Raw genomic sequence first — 15,538 nt, forward strand, 5'->3', positions numbered from 1 at the left:
TCGTTGTTTGCGTCGGTTGAAATTGGTTCTTCAAATAACAATTTCAAAGGCGAATTTATTTTTATATTATATTCATAAGGGATTTTGCGTATAAAATAGTGGTACTATTCGCGATTGTTTAGCGTCGTACGGATCTTGACTTTGTTTGGGAAATGTGACTGTGCTTGGAATGGTAATACGCGGAAGAAGTAGTTAAAGTAATTTGAGTAACTAAGAGCTTTATATAGAAGGCGCAACAGGGTGGAATGGAAGTTTAATTTCCAATCGACCTGTCCCTTTTAATTAAAATATGTTTCCTTCAGGTCCTGGACGCCCAAGGAGCGGCTACAGCCTGGTTGGACAGCGGCATCAGTCCCGTCGGCAACTGGACGACGCTACTCAGGACCCGAAGCTCTCCGGACAGACAAAACGTGCAAGCGGTCATTTCTGGTGGACAGGTAGGACAAATATTTGTTTTTGGTTTAGTTTGATACTTGCGGTGGGTTTTCACCCGAATTATCTTGATTGTGGGTAATTGCTTAAAGGCCTAGGTTTTTTTTCTGCCTGTCCCCCTTTGAATTAACATAGTGGAGCACAAATACCCTGGTGGTAGGCCAACCACTGAACATGTTGGCCTAATTTAAAGGGGGACAGGCAGAGGAAAACCAAGGCCTTTACGTGTATAATATTGTTACATAAGTGTGACACTTATTTCACGTGCGAAAGTTTTACTGAGAGCAGTGGCGTAGCTGATGGTCCGCAGGGCCCGCGGTGCGGGATTGGGCTCGAGCCGCGGTGCGGGGGGCCTCGAGTTTCGGAGGGGGGCCCCCGCTAACCATAAAAAAATTAAAAAGGGGGGCCTCATAAAGATTTTTCCGGGGGGGGGCTCTGAGTTCTCAGCTACGCCACTGACTGAGAGCTTTTCGCAAGACAGACTGCATTACGGGCTTCGTCCGCTTGCTAACGCGTCACACGTGGCCTTTGACAGCTTTCGCTAGGGGGAGATTTTCCTCTTGTGAAAACTTCACTCCGTTACTAGCTCTCGGTAAAATATTTGTGTGACAAACTTATGGAACAATATTATAGACTTATGGTAATTGTTGACGGTTTTATTTCTTCAGCGGAGATGCTGGCGCTGTTTGATGTTGAGTTTATTCGAGTTTTGATGTGCGCTCTACTACAAAAACGTATATTTATTATTTAATTAATATATTAAAATTCCCTAAGTTTATTAGTCTCTATCGCATAGAATTCGTACGTAGACAAAATAGCGCCATCTTTTTTTTTACTCGTGAACTTAATATGATTAAATATCGCCATCTACTTTAATTTTTGCAACTAAATCTGACCATAAAGCGCCATCTAATTTATAACTCATCAACTAAATCTGACCATGTAGCGCCATCTGATTTAAGACTGATTGACAACTAAATCGGACCATATAGCGCCATCTGATTTAATACCCGTAAACTAAATCTAACCATATAGCGCCATCAAATTTAATACTCGTCAGCTAAATCTGACCATATAGCGCCCTCTGCTTTAATTATAGTCAACTAAATCTGGCCAAATAGCGCAATCCGTTTTAATACTCGTGAACTAACCATAACTTAATAGCACCACTCATTTAATTCTAGTCATCTCAGCATTATTAATTAGCGCCATCTGCTTTAATACTCGTCAACTCAACATTATTAATTAGCGCGATCTGCTTTAATACTCGTCAACTCAACATTATTAATTAGCGCCATCTGCTTTAATACTCGTCAACTCAGCATTGTTACTAAGCGCCATCTACTATAATACTCGTCAATTCCACATTATTAATTAGCGACATCTGCTTTAATACTCATCAACTCAACATTGTTACTTAGCGCCATCTACTTTATTACTAGTAAACTTAACAGGACTAAATAGCGCCATCTACTTTATTACTAGTAAACTTAACAGGACTAAATAGCGCCATCTACTTTAATACTTGCAAACTAAATTTCAAGGTAGGGAAGAAAGCAGACGCCTATCGGATTTTCATATTTCAGTTTGACACTTTTAGTTGTCGTGTAGAGAAAATTTTGATTGAGCAGACGCCTTTCTCGAAATTCAATTTAAAATTCATGCAATTGACGCCAACACTTCTGATCTAAAATTTTAAATAACGCACGAAGATATTGAAGTACTTTAAGATTAATCTTCGCTTTGAATTTTTAACATTATACGGTACGATACACAAATTTTCTATTAGTGGCTTGAGGGGGAAGATTGCCAACGCCAACCGCTAGTCGGCGCCAGCAATATTAAAGTACGGTCAATGACTTAGCGTGACCATTGTGATTTTATATCAAGTATGTATATATTTATTCTATAGTAGGGATAATTACTAAATTCAGACGATACTTGGGCCGAATATTAGTGGACAATAAATATTTTTACCACAGAAAATTATAAAATAATTATAAAAAAATATTTTAACACAGAAATTTCAGATTTAAGCTACTTACAGGAAATATAACCTGCAAATAAATGTTTATGGAAAACCCCTTAAATTTTTTACACTGGCGCCTAACACTTTTATAGCCAAACGTTGGTGCTCCACACCAAATACTTGAGGTTATATTCCCTCTAAGGCAAATATATATGCATAGGAATTAATATTAGAATAGCCTGTTAGTATTTTTGTAATAATTAATCCTAACATTTTTACAATAAACTTCTGAAAAATTTAATTCCAATTACTTTTTTTAAGCTTTGAAATGAAATTTTTCTTTATTAACCACTATTGGCCACTTTTTGCCAATTTTCCACTATTTTCCTTAAATAAAAAAATGAATTCTTGATTCGATTTTCACGAACTTAAGTAAAACACATCTAAAGCGATAGCGCCATCAAACGGTGAAAGTCGTTTTTTTAGTTCCATTATTAAATATAAGTACGTGGACCAGTTCGGGTTCGCGTGCGTTTCAACTTTATTTTTAAAAGACAAACAGTTTAAGATAATGGGCCAAATGGACGCGCGGTCTTCGTCCAATTTTAACTTTTGCAAAACTTCAGTAATTCCATTACGATAATCGCAATGGCGTGAAATTTTAAATCGATTGTTGGGGAGAAACACGAGTTAAAAGTTCGCGTTAAATTTGAATAATTCAAACGTAAAAATCGGGACACCTCATACGCTATTTTCACATATTTGAGAAGTTTTCTATTAAATAATGAGTTTTCAAAAAAGGGAGTGGCTAAGGAGAGGCTATTTTTGAAGATTTTACAAAACCGTCAATAGCATTTCGGTTGATCTCCCAAGAGCTTGACTTTATTTCATTCTAGAATTTGATTAAACCCAGCTCTCCCGTGTCATAGTCGGAATAGCAATTAAATATTCAGAAAATGGACATTCGGACTTTGTATTTTTTTGAGCCGTTGTTTTAACGATTTACGCGATACCGGGTCATGGAATCCAATCTATTGCAGGTAACTGGAATATATACTTACTTAGCTTAGTTTACTGCGCGCGTGTATTGACTTGTTTACCCGGTACGTTTCGGTATCTTGATGAAAATAGTCGCGATGTTTGAAGCACGTAGGATTGCCGAAATTGTCACCCCTCCGCCCACTTTATGGTAATATATACCAAATTAAGCCCCGTAATAAGGGTTTTGGCGTTTTAATTACGTTGGATGAAGGGGTTTTAATACGGGGGCTCGTCTACATGGACGTCATTTGGGTTAATATGATATAAAGTTTTGGAAATAAAATACTTTGCGCATATTTTTTATTTATGATATATTTAAAAGAATAAACCAGAGGGAAATAGAATTGATGTTTGAAGTAATATTTAATTCGGAACCTGATTTAGTATTTCAAAAACATTTCACGTGGAACTTTATTTGAAAAATATGTCGTGGAATTTTATTTGATAAACATACTTCGTTTCGAACTTGATTTGAAAAACATATTACTTTGGGAACTTGATTTGAAAAACATATTACGTTGGGAACAAGATTTGAAAAACATGTTACGTTGGGAACTTGATTTGAAATAAATTTTACTTTGGGAGCTAGATTTGAAAAACCTATTACGTTGGGAACTAGATTTGAAAACCAATTTCGTAACGAACTTTATTTGAAAGAACATTATTAAGGAAACTTTATTTGAAAGAACATTATTTAGGGAACTTCATTTGAAAAAACATTATTTAGGGAACTTGATTTGAAAAAACATTATTCAGGGAACTTGATTTGAAAGAACATTATTTAGGGAACTTGATTTGAAAGAACGTTATTTAGGGAACTTGATTTGAAAAAACATTATTTAGGGAACTTGATTTGAAAGAACGTTATTTAGGGAACTTCATTTTATTTTTAAGTTTCAAAGCATATGACGCGGAGAACTTTATTTGAGAAACATATTACTTGGGCAATCTTGAATTGATATTTAAAATAAATTTGATATTTTTATATTTATAAGAGCATTTAAATGGGGAAACCCAATCTTTTAATTTTTCAAATTCCTTAATTAATTGTTTCCTCTGCCATTACATATAAAACAAAATAATTCCGTTATATTAACTTCCGTTGTAAAAATACGAAGTACATTTCAACGCAACAATATTTATTGAGAATAACTTGTATTGAATAGTTAAGGGATGAAAGGTACAAGCACGACCGAAATGGAAATTTCTAATTTGCAAAATTAGATCGGTGCAGTCCGGACAATTAAAAAACGTCAAAAATATATATTTTAACAATTATCCAAACGTAGAGACGTTCCGAGTGCTCTTCAGCGGGACAAAATGTCTTCTCCAAACGCAGCACGATTCGCCTTTTCTAAAAGTCAATATTTTTATTAAACAAAGAGTGTATATAATATGTGCCGCCGAAAGTCGCTTTGAATCGCGTCGACGGTAATTACCGCTTGATATCGGTGGACAGTACCGGTCTATTGTTAAACGCGAAACAGTTTTGTGCAGAACTGAGTGTTTATGCTTTGACGCAGCTGTCGTCCGTAGCGTATTTAACAATAAAACGACTTTGGACGGAGTGACTCGGTCGCCCGGACACCTGGATTTTTTTGTATTGTTTCGAAATTTACATCTTCCGTAAGGTAAAAAAAATTATGTAAAATACGTTTTTTCTTATTGTGGGAAATTTGGAGAATCCGTATAGCACCATCCCTCGATTTAATTTGATTTTTTTGACCGTTAGGAGATGTTTTAGAGAGATGATTAGTTAACGGTTATTTAGTTATGGGTGATGTATTCTTCTGGATGGACTTGACTGGTGTTGTATGGGAATTCCTAACGGATTTGGCTTGTATAACTTCTATTGTTTAACGAATAACGAAGGGATATTGATATGGAAGCAGGTGATTTTTAGGCTAATTATTATATGCTTTTATTTTATTAACTGTTGTTTTTGGCCGTTGGGGTTTTTAAATATTTACGTGGCGTATTTTTCTGAGACTCTTTTCGAGTGAGCTTTATATTGCAAGTTCTATAAACCTGGAAAAAATAACTTAAATCCATTTGTTAGTATTGTCCAAACAGTTACTATGTTTCTGTCTTCGTATACCCTGCTTTACCAAATAATAAATACTATCGATTAAATTGCTTTGTTCAAACAATTATTCTTTCACGTAGTTTTCGCGTACCGTCTTTACCCAAATTTTCTATAATTCGAATGTTTTTGAAAAATTAGATATTTATAAAATTTTTGGTAGTTAACCCCCGACTGAAATCTGTGAGGATACAATGTACCCCTGTAACTCCTATTCAGCCGCCACTGTATATGGTGAGCTCAAATATTTATCTAAAAAATATGCTAAATATTTGTCAACCTTTTAAACTGAAAAGTTGGGCCCCTGACCTAACGTTGTCAAGTCTGAAACGTAGACATTTTAAATCACCTGAAAATCATTTAGTTTTTCGTGTTTCTAATTAACGAAATTGTTTCCTGTGTTGAATTTTTACATATAGTTTTTACATAATACATAGATTCGGAACAATAATGTAATTATTTCTACAACGGGAGAATGAGTTTGTTGAGACGATTTTAGAATAAATAAATACATTCTTGGTTAGTAGTTGTGATTTTTGTAAGCTGGCGCCATCTATATCGAAAAAAGTCATTAAAATCGAACCGCTGATGACTTCGCTCTATATACTTGTTTCCCTGTAAACATTTGGTCAGGGTTCCGAAGTGATATTTAACAGGTGGTAAATTATGTGTTAAATAATGGTAAATAACGTTATGGTAAATAATATATTTCAATGAATTATTTACAATATTTAAAACTTAAAACTACACTTAAGGAGATAAAACCTTTAAGATTTATAACCGACTTGTAGAGTAATGAAAATAAAGTTTAAGTTCTTCTAAAGTTGATATATTCCTTTTTTGAAGAATTTTCTTGATTTCACATATTATTATGTAATATAAACCAACATTTTTCATAATTTACCATATTTACCAAATTTACCATTATTTACCACAATTTACCATTATTTATCATTATTTGCCATTATGTACCCTTATTTACCAGTGGTATGCAGAATATGGGGTAGCGGAGTGGTTAGCACTTTCACGTCGCATATAAATATATATTTTAAACCAATATTTTCCATAATTTTCTATATTTATCATTTTTTACCACTATTTACCATTGTTTACCACTATTTACCATTGTTTACCACTATTTACCATTGTTTACCACTATTTACCATTGTTTACCACTATTTACCATTGTTTACCTCTTTTTACCATTGTTTATCATTATTTACCCCTATTTACCATTATTTACCAGTAGCGTGCAGTATGTGGGGTGGCGGAGTGGTTAGCAATTATTATATTCGAAAGAAGTGGTATTTTTTAAACACTGCCTTTGGTGAATCGGTGAATATATACTAATGAGATGAATTCGATCACGTCGCTCTGTTTTGTCGAGTGTCTCGGTTTTTACGGAAGTAAAAGTGTCAGAGCCAATTACCTGGAGACGTAAACAAGTCTCTTCACCTTTACAGAGTGCGAAGTCTCCTTGGAATAATTCCATGTCGTCTCGGGGATTTTAAACGCTCAATTACCTTTCCCGTAAATAGCTCTAAAGGCAGCCTATTATCTCGTCCGTTGCTTGAAATGATATGTAAATCTTTCCTGTTCATACCTTCAAATTTCCACCGTTTTATCAGGTACGATTTTTGAGTTAGTGATGTGTTTCAGATATGGCCAATTAACAATTGCTTGTTTTTGAGTTTCCCTTCGAAATCTTAATTGTTTTCATTTTTAAACTTTCGAATCTTAGAGGGTGTAATAATGTGTCGGATAACTAGTCACGGTTGACAGTATAGAGCAACCGCCCCTCTCACCCACTTAGTGGTTCTCATTTGTAACCGTTATTCTCGTTTGATACAAATAACAAATCACGGAACCACACGTTCACCCACTCCACTTAAAGGTCCGCAGAATCGTTTGATAATTTCGGACCAAATTTGAAGTAGCTCCTAATTTTTCAGTCACGGGACTCAGGCATACCTACCCACTTTCGAAAACCGGTGATTATGTAGGCCTACCCTGAAAAATTCCAAATGAATTGGAAAATAAATCGGAAATATTGGAAAATATATCATAAGTATTGGTATCATAAATATTGGAAAATATATCATAAGTATTGGTATCATAAATATTGGAAAATATATCATAAGTATTGGTATCATAAATATTGGAAAATATATCATAAGTATTGGTATCATAAATATTGGAAAATATATCATAAGTATTGGTATCATAAATATTGGAAAATATATCATAAGTATTGGTATCATAAATATTGGAAAATATATCATAAGTATTGGTATCATAAATATTGGAAAATATATCATAAGTATTGGTATCATAAATATTGGAAAATATATCATAAGTATTGGTATCATAAATATTGGAAAATATATCATAAGTATTGGTATCATAAATATTGGAAAATATATCATAAGTATTGGTATCATAAATATTGGAAAATATATCATAAGTATTGGTATCATAAATATTGGAAAATATATCATAAGTATTGGTATCATAAATATTGGAAAATATATCATAAGTATTGGTATCATAAATATTGGAAAATATATCATACATATTGGAAAATATATCATACATATTGGAAAATATATCATACATATTGGAAAATATATCATACATATTGGAAAAATGTAACCTAAATATTAGAAAATTTATCATAAATATTGGAAAATATATCGGAAATATTTTACAAATATTGGAAATATTTTACAAATATCGGAAATATTTTACAAATATTGGAAATATTTTTTAAATATTGGAAATATTTTTTAAATATTGGAAATATTTTACAAAAATTGGAAATATTTTACAAAAATTGGAAATATTTTACAAAAATTGGAAATATTTTACAAATATTGGAAATATTTTATAAATATAGTCAAAATTAAGAAATATTGGAAATATTTTATAAATATCCTCAAAATCAAGAAAATATTGGAACAAATCCAAACAAAGGAAATAATTTAAAATCACAAATTTCGTGTATATTTGTTTATGTCTACTCCCTCAGTCACACGTCCCAACGAAATAGCAAGTTTAATCATTATTTCTCTGTCTAGTCTGCCATTAGTTTGGTCGTCACGCGTGCATCAGAGAGCCGCTCCACTTCGTCTAATGAGTCTCACATCTAATATTTAAAAGTGTCAACACCATAAACTCTTCAAATAAGTTAAAAATCTAACTGAGCTCATTTTACCTATAGATTTTCCGACTTCTTCGCTGCCATGCTAGTTTTAGGTCAATCATGTTTTAATGGTAGTGTCTTCCTGAGTAAATCAACACCTAATCTTTTTGCCCCCGGTAGACTATCCTCTACAACGCCTTATCTTTCCCCCTTTCTACCGGTAAAGGGGGTAGACACTCCTCTACAAAGGCTTATATTTCCCCCGTCTCTCGGTAAGGGGGTAGACACTCCTCTACAACGGCTAATCTTTCCCCCTTTCTACCGGTAAAGGGGGTAGACGCTCCTCTACAAAGGCTTATATTTCCCCCGTCTCTGGGTAAGGGGGTAGACACTCCTTTACAACGGATAATCTTTCCCCTTTTCTACCGGTAAAGACACTTTACAACACCTATGACAGTCCGTGTAGGCGGAAAATATCTCCAGGGCATCCTGAAAACTGAGGCTATAATTACGACCACTTGTTCTCTGTTCGCCTGAATAGATTCTTGATACTAGTCAGTGGTCGAATTTTCCGGAATTGGAATGCTTTTCCTTGGCCTTCACCGCGTGACGCTATCTCATTTAAGGGTATTTCTGTCCATCAAACGTTGTCAGTCACGCTGCTGATGAATGGGGAAACATTTATGGGTGTATTTTGACACATATCGCCACCAATATGGGTTAGCAAAAAGGGTTGCGATGAAATGATTTACCCCCGTATAAAGGTTATTAAATCGCGCTGAGAAATTTTCAATTTGTCTTGACTCAACAATGGGTAAATTCTATTTCATCACATCATTTTTTAAAGTAAAAAATTCAGTATGATTAGGGTGTATTTCGAAGGTTTTATTTTGATTTCATTTTGAAAATGAATATGTTTCTTATATTTAATAGAATTCGTGGAAGGCAAGTCAAAAGACTGCAATTGGTTTCCACCAGCTAAGATTGTCTTTATTTGTAATATAACGTGTTTTTGGATATGCTTGGATGAAATCAAAATATTTGAAGTGTATTTTTGTACAGTGGGGTGTTCCATAACGTTTTAAATTCGAATTTAGCTCGTGGAAATGACCGCTGCAAAAAATGTCTAAGATATCTATTTTTATAGATAATAATATTCTTTCTTGAGACATTTACTTAAGCCTAACGACTTAGGGCTCTAAACGTTTGAGGTTTAAAAAATATTTTGTAAAAAGACTTATATTTTGCAGTTACTAAGATCAAAAATATTTAATATGTGTCTTACGATAGAATTATCAGTCTACGCCATAAACATTACTTATTCAAGATGTTTAAGGTCATAGAAACTTCTTCCTAATAGATGTTTTATGTATATGATAATGTTTAAGTTATTCAAAATAGTAAGTAAACGCTTCAAGCTAATTTTATCATAAATATTGGAAAATGGTTACTTCTCTCTTAGATATATCCTATTTACTTATGTATATACGTATTTCATCTCTTTAAAGGGAATAGAATCTGCAAAGCAATCTTTATGGAAAACCCCAATTTTTTTCAAATTGCCCAGTACAGTGGCTCCAAAAATGTTTAAAGCCAAAGGCCAGAGCTGCAAACGTTGGTGTTCCACACCAAATACCTGAGGTTATATTCCATTTAATAGCTCTATTATCTCGCACAAATAAAGCTAAAAATATCACTTTACATTTTCTATTATACTACATTTTAAATTTACATTCGTCACAAGTAGACAATACTTGAAAGTATTTCTATTATGATGTTAAAAAGTATTTTCAAAGAACGTGTTTAAATTACTTTAAAGATAAATTTTACTCTCCAATTGAATTGAATTGAAAAAAAACATCTTTTTCTATTTAACTCGTTTCAATCCGAAACGCACGAAGAACATTTTAGCGGAAGATCACACCTTTTTTCTATACAAGAAAATTACTTGAAAAATACTACAACTTAAGAAACAAAAAAAAAAGAATGTTAAGAAAAATAGTGAAACTCTTCACACATTTCAACTGTCGCATCTAAGCGAAACCAAATTGTTCAGCCCTTTTTAGTACAATTATTTCTTTACTGACATCAGGTATTCTTCACTTTTTTATGTATATTTTTCCCTGCTTTTGTAGGAAATAAAAAATGTGAATAGGAGGTTCCATTTTTAAAATCGATTAGAGTTAAAGTATATAATACGATTATCGAAAAACAGCGAAAAGTGGGTTGGATTTTTTCACACTTAATTGAACTTGTTTTACTTCGTAAATTATAATTTATCGACGCTTTCAACGGGAATAATTTTATTTAAATACTAATGAAACATGCTCTGTTTATTTTACCAACTGAGTTTTCGCCATCGAAATGAGAAACCGGATACACGCGTTGAATAAGAAAGTTATTTTTTATTCTAATAGTTTATCTCTCTTATAAAAAAAACATCGCGTATAAAAACTTATCTTCAGCCATTAAGATAACAAAAAAAGTACAATAATCTTAAAAAAGCGGGCATCAGTGGCTCATCCCTGCTCCAAAATTCAGGTTTCATTCGTGCTATTAACTCTAACGACGTCCACGGTCCATCGTTGGTAATTTGTAGGAAGAAATAACTATAAATAGTAATTATTATCAAACCTATCGTGAAATTGTTTCATTCAATTGAAAGAAAATCTGACACGAATTTGGAGTTTTCGTGATATATACCGTACACGCGATGTTCTTTTAAATAATTATTTTATTACGTTATTTTATTTCTAAGAAATGCAATTCTAGTACAGTACAGGAACTCTTCCTCGATCATTATTGTTAATGTTCCTCGCAGTAATTAGTTCCTTCTTTTCTACTAATTATTAATAAGTAGGACTCTGATGGTGTCTCGCAAGGTTATTCAAGGTTATATCTTCGCCGCAGGCTCGTTGATGTCTTGTTTTTTTTACAGGCCATCAACGTCTCTCTTTGAAATGTTTGACAGTCCGTTTAATTAAGTCGCTTAATTACTTTGTCCAAATTTCTGGGAGGCACTCTTTGGGATGCTTAAAAAGACGTGTTTTGGGGATGGTCGTCGTCGTAATGATTATGAGTTCATCTAGTTCCGGTTTTAAATAATGTTTATACCGTAATGTGAAGATGTTTTTCTCAATGTTTATAACTAGTTACGGTGGATTTGTATAATTGTATTTTTGATCATAATGCAGATTATTCTACCGGTTAATTATTACACAAGCACTGTTTGTTTGGAGTGTTTAAAATTTATCTAAAAGTAGTGTTGTTAATTTTCCGGAAAAATAAAATGCGGAAAATTTTCCGAATTGCGGTAAATTTTCCGCAAATCGGAAAAATAAAAAATTTAAATACAAATTACATTTTAAAGGTCTTTAATGTTTTAAACTTTTGATCGATATGAAATGTCTAATATCAGTAAACATACTACAAAACATTAATAGTCTTACATGGATAATCAGTTTAAACTAGTATAGAGGTTTAGTTTTACTTTTAGATTCGAAAAAATAGGCGAAAATGCCGATTTATTTAAATTTGCAAACAATATTAGACTAAACATGGAATGAAAACTTTTGTTTTATTTCTTTCGGAAAAATACGGAAAATGTTCCGGAAACTTTTATAATATAGCCCTTACGAAAATGAATTGATCCCATTTTGGGAATTATTTTGCGCTTGTTGCAGCCTACTCCCAGTTTATAGTAGGCCACACTTTGAAGCTATCTGGCGCTCTTTTAACTCGTCGTAGGAAAATGAGAAAAAAACAGGCATACTTCTCAACTCACCCCCTACAACTCCTTCAAATTTTTGCATACCCTTTTGAAATAAAATGTTTCGAATTTCCCAGTCGCTTTGTGCCCGAATTAGTAAGTTTAGTTTAAAAATGATGAACTAGATGTCGCTTTAGTCTCATATTGAATTTTCTCTTGTCGGAAAATAGTTTCGAATATTTTCTAGCATTCGTCTAGACATGGACCAATAATTTATAGGAGACGGAAGCTCTGCAGTCGTAGCCTAGGATAGGGTCTGCTCTTAAATTGTTTGCTTACATCGCACCCTGGTGACCAAAATGGTTAAATTATAGCTATTCGAGGTGGTCAGAAGTCGACTACAGAAACACCCAGCTTTTGCTAGCACGAACAAAATTATGTATTAAGGAATATTTTTGGAGGCGGACCAATGCTTCTTGGACCGTCATCAAGAATCGATTAATGTCTTAGAACAAATCAAAATCGAGTCGTTTTGAATAAAGCGATATGTTTTGAACATTAGTGCGCGTTATTAATATTGAGAATGAAATAATTATATTGATACGCCATTCGGACATTGGTAGCTGCCTGAACAAAGTATATTATTGAAATGAAGAGTAAGCATAAGCCACGCGAGTTATGTAGCGTATGTTAAGTGTTTATTAGACACAATTTAATCCTGTAGCGTTAATTTGAGATTAGTCTCGGAGCTAATAGCTCATTATGCACGCCCTACTTGGTGCCTCACAGGGCGAATCTTTCTGTTTGGCATTCACTCAAATCAATCGATGGAAAAACGGACTTATTAAATATTTTGGCCGAACCTACATTCGTTAATAACGCTGTTTTACATTACCCTTTTCTTCTTAACTTTGTTAATTTCGTTTTAATTGTCTCCTTCGCGAATGTCGTCCGGATTGTCGGAGGAACCAGTTCCGTCACTCTAACGACAGTACGAAAACGACCGGTTTCGGTTGTCTTCTTGGCGTGGAAGAACGCCGTATACTTTACCTTCTGCGCTGCTTCCAAAGCCGCTGTCATCTCACCTCTGCACTGTCACCCTTATTGGGTTGGGATCGACTGCGGCGGCTTATGGGTTACTGATTCGCTCGAAGGGACTTAAGGAGGACATCACGTATCGGATGAGGCAATTAAAAATATCGCTAACCTTTTTTTTAAACTAAACCTCATGTTTTTACTTTTGGAGCGTGTCACAAAAGTTTTTGTTCGATAGTTCGTAGTTGGCTGGATAGTGGAAATTTTTTGGGTGAAGGCTTTCCGTCAAAGGGGCAAACTCAAATTATAGTTGTAATATTATCGTAATTATAAGTATTATTTACTTGAAGACCTGTTTGCACTTTTTTAATACTACTACCTTTTTACGCCACTAACAAATTACCAGAAGGATAAATAATACCATATTCCGGAAATTTAGTAGTTTTTGTGTATTTTTTTCTAATGGTCAGCCAAATTTAAATTATTCTTTGGATGAAGGTATTTTTAAGTTGAACGTGGATAAGAGATTAAATAAATAATTATATACTTTTGGTATTACGCATTGTACGGTAGGGCCTAATCTCAGTAGGGCCTAATCTCAGTAGGGGAATGTTAAAAATAATACTATGAATAGGATTATCAAGAATGTAGTTAGGAGAATAGATAATATACAGGGTGTTTCAAAAGATTATACAAAAATTTGAAGGAGTTGTAGGGGGTGAGTTGAGAAGTATGCCTGTTTATTCCTCATTTTCCTACGATGAGTTAAAAGAGCGCCAGAGGGCTTCAAAGTGTGGCCTACTAGCCCTTGGAAGTAGTTCAACAAGCGCAAAACCAAGTAGCCGGCAAACGCGAACATTCAGGTTTGGGTTGGTGTGATAGGTAAAAAAGGACTTTGTAAACAAATCGAGGTAGCCAGCGTAAAAAAGTAAACTTAAACATTATTTAAAGTCCCTGCTACTTGGTTTTGCGCTTGTTGCAGCCTACTTCCAGGGGCTCCTGGTGATTCTCCGATCTCAAAAGAGAAATTTGTCTTTTCCAACTGGTTTTATGACGGCTGTTTTTCACGACATATTTAAGGAGACAAATGTCTGCGGGCACGCGAGATATGGATCTCGCTCTCTCTCGTGACAACAACTTCGAAATGTCCTGTTCAAAAAGATGTGAAATTAAGAACCGAATCTCTGTCTTCCATCATCTTTGGGCGATGCCGATAGCGGGAACGTTTCGTCATTAGATTTCAGCCCACATTCGCGCCGATATAAAGAAAGTGCTCAAACTTTCTCCATCGACGAAGATAATTATTTTTTTCACGAATTTTGATACTAAACCTTCCGACATATGTTCGACGATGAGAATTCCTTTATGGGAGAAAACCCAAGGCGTTGAGATGATTTAATTTCTTCATACAGTCCAGAAATGTGCTTTTTTCGATACGTCCTACTGAAAAAATCATTAAAAATTCTCACAATTTGGAAAATTAAATATTTTATTTGGGCTTTTTTTTACATGTTTTGGGAAAATTTAAAAATTAGGATTTTTAATTTTTGATATTGTTGATCTTTCGAGATTTTGGTTTAAAAACGTAAATTTTTAAAGTATCTTTTTGAGATTTCAAAACAAGGTATTTTTGTAGAAATTTATATGAGATTTAGATAACTCTCAAAACAAAGTATTATTATAGCCATTTTTTAGGTTAGCAATGAAATTTGTTTAAATTAAAAAAAATATGATTGATCCTTGAAGATGTTTATTTCAAAAGTAATTGAGACGTTTTATACGAGGTTTTGGGAAATTTCAAAACGCAGATTTTAATATTGGATATAGTGGATCCTTGGATGTGTTTGTTCCAAAAGGAATTTTTTATAGCTTGTTTTACAAGGTTTGGTCTCGGGTTTGGTGAATTCTCAAAAAAATGGTATATTGTAGACATTTTTTCAAAAGAGGTTCTTATTGCGTAGGTCCGGACTGGCTCCTTTGGGGGCCCTCGGATAGAGACTGAAGAGGGGAACCCTTACCGGGCGGTGAGGGGTACGGAATAAAAAACTAAATAGTTATTTATACTACAACAAATAATGTTTAAAGTGTACTCGATTCTACGTGCACATTAATTTAAAACGTCAAACG

The 15,538-nt window shown here is 33.8% G+C and overlaps 1 protein-coding gene across 1 annotated transcript in view; it reads left to right on the forward strand.

The window, feature by feature from the left end:
• The first annotated feature begins 365 nt into the window (after positions 1-365).
• Positions 366-15,538, forward strand: part of LOC149923675 (histone-lysine N-methyltransferase MECOM-like) — a 162,541-nt gene continuing 147,368 nt past the window's right edge. The window contains exon 1 of the mRNA XM_090160510.1: positions 366-437. The gene's annotated coding sequence lies outside the window, so the exon portion shown is untranslated. The remainder of the gene's footprint in view (positions 438-15,538) is intronic.

The sequence above is a fragment of the Leiobunum rupestre genome, chromosome 10 (genome assembly GCF_980474605.1).
Source record: "Leiobunum rupestre chromosome 10, qqLeiRupe1.1.hap1, whole genome shotgun sequence".
NCBI lineage: Eukaryota > Metazoa > Arthropoda > Arachnida > Opiliones > Sclerosomatidae > Leiobunum > Leiobunum rupestre.